Here is a 6,402-nt window from a genome sequence, read left to right as displayed (position 1 = left end):
TAGGGGTATATCTCCCATCTCTCTTTTACCTCTTATTTCATCACTGAATCAAAATGCTAGGATCATCCAGCATGTTTGAAGGACTTCTATCATTCCTAAAGTGGGTGATTGAATAAATGTTACCCCTTTGCTTTCCTTCATTACATATCATATCTTGAAAACACTCATATTGATGAAGCCCAGTTGATTCCGTACTACATCAATAATTTATTTGACATTAGACTCGCTGCAACCAAAAGGAAGAAGAATGTTAATCTAGGACACCTAGTTGCCTACATTCTTTAAAAGAAATAGAACCTCATTCATCCTAAACCCCCAAAAAATCTACATGTTTATTTCACTGATGCCTCATTTTGAATTCTTTCTCATCGCAATCAACGGGATGAAGGAGAAGAATTTGATGAATAAGGAGGACCCATACCTGTACCTACTCTTGCTCCTAGACAAGATTAGTAGTTCTATCAAGTCATGATATAGAATTTTGATCACTTTGAATCTCATATAGATCAATGTTTTTATCAAGTTGAGACACATGGATCAGAAAAATTATAGATATAATGAAGATATGGGCTGTGTTAGAGGAAAATTTAATTTACTCAACACTCAAGTAGCGAACATCAATAAATACTTCACACAATTCTGTCCTCCATAGCCTCCTCCGAATCAAGGCCCGCTAAATTAATAGTTTATTTACAGTTAGTTGTTTGCTATGTGTTTAGCTTCTATGATTGTATGTTTAGTTGAAATTAGTTATTGTCTTGCTTTTTAGTTGGTTTAATTTTTTTTTTTCGGGTTGTATTTTCCTTATATTTTTAGTCCATGTTATTTTAAAAATAAAAGTAAAAATAAAAAAATTATGTGTGTTTGCTTATTTCTGAGTTTTTTTTTCTTTTTCTCTAGAATTGTCAATTAATTAGTTAATCTAGGCTAATCTAAAATATTCTTTTAAAGAATTTAAATTTTATAGTTTTTTCTTTTCAAATTTATTTCCTTAGTAAATCTTTTTCTTTGCTCTGACTTTAAATTAAAATATAATGTGATATAGATAAGGAGATCTTTTTTTATGTTTGATAAGACATTTGAATCATAATTATAATTATTTTTAAAAGGGAACCCTCGTTCAATTTATTTTCATGTTCAATGTATTGTTTTTTATGTTATCTATAGAATTTTTTTTTGTGGTTTCTTTTTTCTATTTCGACTTAGTCTTAAAAACTATGTTTTTATATTATGTGAGTATTTGATGATACCAAAAAAATTATTGTATTGATTACTATTTCTCCAACACATATTGGAAAAATTTTGTTTGTGTTGTTTGTATGTATTAACATTTCAGAGAAATAATACTCCAGACTACTGAAGACTTCAAAATAGATTAAATTAGGGTTTCTTATAATTGAAGTATGTACTTTTTCTATTTTTCTTGAGTCAGAGAGTGTGTGATTATAATTGGGTAACCGTGCACACATACACACTAGGGGAGTGAGTAAAAAGTTTATTTAAAACTAATCATACTATATGAGTATTGAATTATAATGATTGACTTGACCTAAAAGTTTCTCTAGAGCTAAGTTAGTCAAATCATGCCTTGGAAAATTTCTTTTGAACTATTCATACTATACGAAGTTGGCTTCGTATAGACGACGTCAAGAGTACAAAACGGATATGTACCAGTTCATTTGAAATGAATTCACCAATTTTTATATTAATTATACTTATGAAATGGAGTTCATACAGACGACATTCATGGTACGAAATGGGTGCGTACCAATTTGTCCCATACTAACACCTACATTTTTTTAAATGTTTATTCTGTACAAACTTGCATTCATACAGATGATGTCGAGAGTATGAAATTAATTTATCCATGTTTGTACCATATGAGGCATGATTTGAGTTAACAAGTTCATACTATATGATATAGGGTTCATTTAGATGTCAACTAGAGTATGAAAAGGACTCATACAGAATCGTACTGGATGAATCTGTTCAATTTTAAACTATTCATACAGTATGATGTTAGTTTGTACGTATGACTACCATAGTATGAAATCAGTTCTTACAGGATTATACAAGGATTTTCTTAACTATTCATACGTATGAAGTACGATCGTACTGTACGATCCAAGTATGTTCAACTTGAATTTTTTTGTTTTCTAGATGGTTTTTCTTATCCTTCATATATAATAGTCCTAAAACTTACTATCCAATAATTCTTCTATAAATTTTCTCTTGGGAGTGAGATTTAGAAAGTTTTGGAAGAGTGTTTGGGAGTGAGGATTGAGAGATCTTGCAAGTGGAATTTGTGAAGGGTTTATAAGGTTTTCCAAAGGTGAGAATATCTTTATATGTTCTTCAAATCTTTGCCCTACTTCTTTGAACATTCTTAAGAGAAGATCTTTGGATAAGATCTCATATTGTGCCATCACCAAGAGGATAAGAAAGGATGTCGGTACTCTGCCATCACTAGGATGGTGAGAAATAATGACACTACTCTGTCGTACTGGGGTTGAGAGAGGTTGTTGTAAGGAATTCTTCGCCTTACTATGAGAGTAAAAGGAGAGTCACTTTGCATAGTGCAATACCTAAAGAATGATTCTACAGGGAGTGGACGTTGGTTTAGTTGGACAAAACCACTATAAAATTAAGTGTTCTTCTATCTTTACTTTTTACTGCATTTATATTTTCAGCTTGTTTAATATTTGTGGTTGAAAAATATTTTTTGAGAAAATGTTAATTATTATTCAAAATATCTAAATAGGTTTCCTAAATTACTAAGAGATTTTTAAATAACCAATTCATCCCCATCTTGGTTAGCCTTGGGATAGTTGTATTAGGTCTAACAACCTATTCAAACTTTCAAGTGGTATTAAACCTTATATTAAAAAATTTAGATTTAGACAACTTTTTGAAAACTATCATTGCTTTTTTGAAATCGTAACACTCTTGAATGATATTCAATCACAAGACCACCACTATTTGATAGCATTCCTTTCAAATTTTAGAATACTCATATGTCTACTTCTGTTTAATCGCTTGACTATTGCAAGTGAATTTTTGTACAACAAGGTAACACACCAGCTAAACTTGTTGATGGCATTAGGATTGAAACACTATTTACTAATTGGACAATAAAAGAAAAATAATTTGCTCAGTTAAATGTTAATGCTTAAATAGTTTTTTCTGTGCCCCTATATCTGAGGACTATATGTGTATTTCAACTTGTAAAATAGGAAAAGAAATTTAGGATAGACTTTGCATAAAATATGAAGGAACAACTGAAGTTAAATAATTTAGATTGAACATTCTGTTACATGACTACAAACTTTTTTGCATGAAATCGAATGAATCAATCATTGACATGTATACTCATTCTATATATATATATAAAACCTCTGGTATTTCTTCAATATACTGATTGCTTTGAATAAACCAGCTATCATATTATTGAGATGTTTTAGAAGAACCTTTGAAGTCGTTCTTCAATCTGAAATCAGAATTCCCTCTTATATTTTGTTCTTTCACCGGTTCCTAGTGCTTGAAGTTCTTTGAATAACTTGTGTCTTGAACCGGAAGAGCCAAGTTCCAAAGTAGAGGAACTTTTATTCTTCATAATTGCAGTTTTTTTGAATCTTAAACTGATAGATGAAGAAGGAGAAATAGTTCCTGAATAACTATCTCTTGAACCAATTTTATTAATATATGTTTTCAAAATCCTATTTGTCTTTGAAGGAGTCATATCCGAAATCTTTTTCTTCTCCATTTCAGCCTCCAAAGTTTATGGAATTTCGAAATTGAGAGTTTTGTTTGTTGGAGAGAAAGCCGATTCAACAACCTTTGAATTGGTCAAATTATCAATTGATTTAATAGTAGAAATTATAGATAATGGATAATCAGCTTTTATCACATTTCTGTACATTCAAATTTTGAATTTTGAATGTCCAGATTTTTAGCAAATTCGGTTACAATTTGACTTGGCTCTACTAATAAACCGTCCACCATATTATCCACATCATCTACAGCTTTAAACAAATTTGCTACAGTGCCTGGATTCCGAGAATCAAGCTGGGATGAATTCAAATTTGAATTCTGGATAACCGTCACTTCTCCTTCTTCCATGAATTCAGCAGCTTCCTGATTTTGGCTTTTGAATCCTGCAATTTTCATTGGATCGGATACCACTTCATGCTTGTTCCCATCTGCCAATGGTTGAATAATATTTCATTGTTCAGCAAGAACAAAATCTTCATTTGTACAAACCGATCCATATTTTTTTTCTGAAAAAAAACTTTGTTTTAAAACTGTTTCTCACAGGATTTTTCTGTTTTTTTAACTTAACTTGCATCCAAGGACCATAAAGATTATCATTATGGTTTGAGGTGGAAGGGATTTCTTCAACATTAGGAAAAACTGAATCCAAATGCCCTATTCATCCACATTTGAAACAAAGAGATGATAGATTTTCGTATTCAAACTTTTAAAAAAATCTACCATTCAATCCTTCTACCCAATACCAGCATGGAGTTTGGAGTTCAAATTAATTCTAATGTATGCTCTAGCAAATTCTCTCCTCCCCCACCTAAACATGTTACCATCCAAAAGTAACGAGGTCCCAATTCTAGAGATATTGGACTCATCCCAACAGTGAAGGCGTAAGTGAGGAAGACGAACCCAAATCGGAGATGAAACACCTTCCAATGATTTAGGTGAAAAGTTAGGAGACCACTTGTCTAACCCAACAGCAAAACCCCCTACAAACCATGGACCACCATTAAGAACTTCTTCCATGGCTTCATGAGATTGAAAGGAACAAAGTAGCCAATCTAGGCTGAGCAAAGTTAAGTGAAATTTTACAAATTTCTCCCATTGTCTTCTTAATTCAATGGCACATTTTGAGAAAGGAACATCTTTCCCAAGAATTTTAACAACCAAAGATTTATTCAAAACTTGAATATTAGATCTTTCTTTATCCAAATCCAATTTAACAACATTTGAATCTTCCATCTCTTCTTGAATTTTAATCCAATTAATTTTAATGTGTGGTTTTTTGATCCACACATTAGAATTATCAATATTAGAAGAAGTAATTGGATTACTGATATTGACATTATCCTTGTCAATAGCCTTGTCATTCTTCAAGATATCAACAAAACTACTTGAAGAAGAAGCTTCCTTTTCATTTGCTCCAGAAATAAAACAAGATAAAGGGGATTTTGGTAACTTGTTAGAAAACGACATTACCTCTTTCCCTTTACTCAAATCCTGCAGAAGCTTGTTTTTGGCCAACAAGCCTCCCTCTTTGATAACAGGAGGAGATTCTAAAACTCAAAAATTGTGAGGGGAGATGTGGTTGAATGAGGGCAAGAAAAGACTATAGAGAGCATTTTGGGTAGACTTAGTAAAGGAGGAATTCATAAACTTTTTGTTAATGGAAGACAATCTTAATCACTTGGCTCTGGAGGAAGTATGTGATTTTATCCTATGACGAGTTATTTGAAGTTTCTAAAAAAAATTATATTTCATATAAGAAACATAAAGAGCTACATGCTAAGTTGAACATAGAGTATTCAAATTTATAAAAAAATGCATTAAATCCTTAGGAATGATCATGCATCAATTAAAAGAAACTACATGAAATTATTGGATAAATTTGATGATTTGAACAAAAAAATTGAATTATTAAAAATATCTTTTGATCTTGAAAATGAATATAAGGTATTAATAGATGAGAAGTGGTAGGTTTCTAATAATTAAAGTATGTACTTTTTCAATTTTTCTTGAGTCTCTGAGAGTGTGATTGAAATTAGGTAACCGTGCACACACACTCTTGGGGAGTGAGTCAAAAATTTTTTAAAACAAAATATATAGTATAATTATTGAATCTTAGTAGATGAGTTTACTAGAAAGTTCCTTCAGAACTAAGTAAGTCAAATCAGGCCTCAGAAAATTTCTTTTGAACTATTTGTACTGTATGAAGTTGGCTTCATACATACATCTAGAGTATAAAATGGATACGTACCAGTTTGTTCTAAAAAAAAACTCTCCAATTTTTGTACTAACCATATTGTATGAAGTTGAGTTCATATAGGCAACATCTAAAGTATGAAATGGGTGCATACCCGTTCATCCCATATGAACACCTAAATTTTTTGAACTATTTATATTGTACAAAATTGGGTTCAAACATATGTTGTCTAGAGTATGAAATGGGTTCATCAATATTTGTACCATGTGAAGCATGATTTTAGTTAACAATTTTGTACTGAATGAAGTAGTGTTCGTATACACGTTGTCTAGAGTATGAAATGGATATATACAAAATCATATTGGATGAATCTGTTCAATTTTAAAATGTTCATACAATATAATGTCAGTTCATACATATGACTAATAGAGTACTAA

Source organism: Dendrobium catenatum, unplaced genomic scaffold, assembly GCF_001605985.2.
Source record: "Dendrobium catenatum unplaced genomic scaffold, ASM160598v2 fragScaff_scaffold_1646, whole genome shotgun sequence".
Lineage (NCBI taxonomy): Eukaryota > Viridiplantae > Streptophyta > Magnoliopsida > Asparagales > Orchidaceae > Dendrobium > Dendrobium catenatum.
This window is presented reverse-complemented; position numbering follows the sequence as displayed.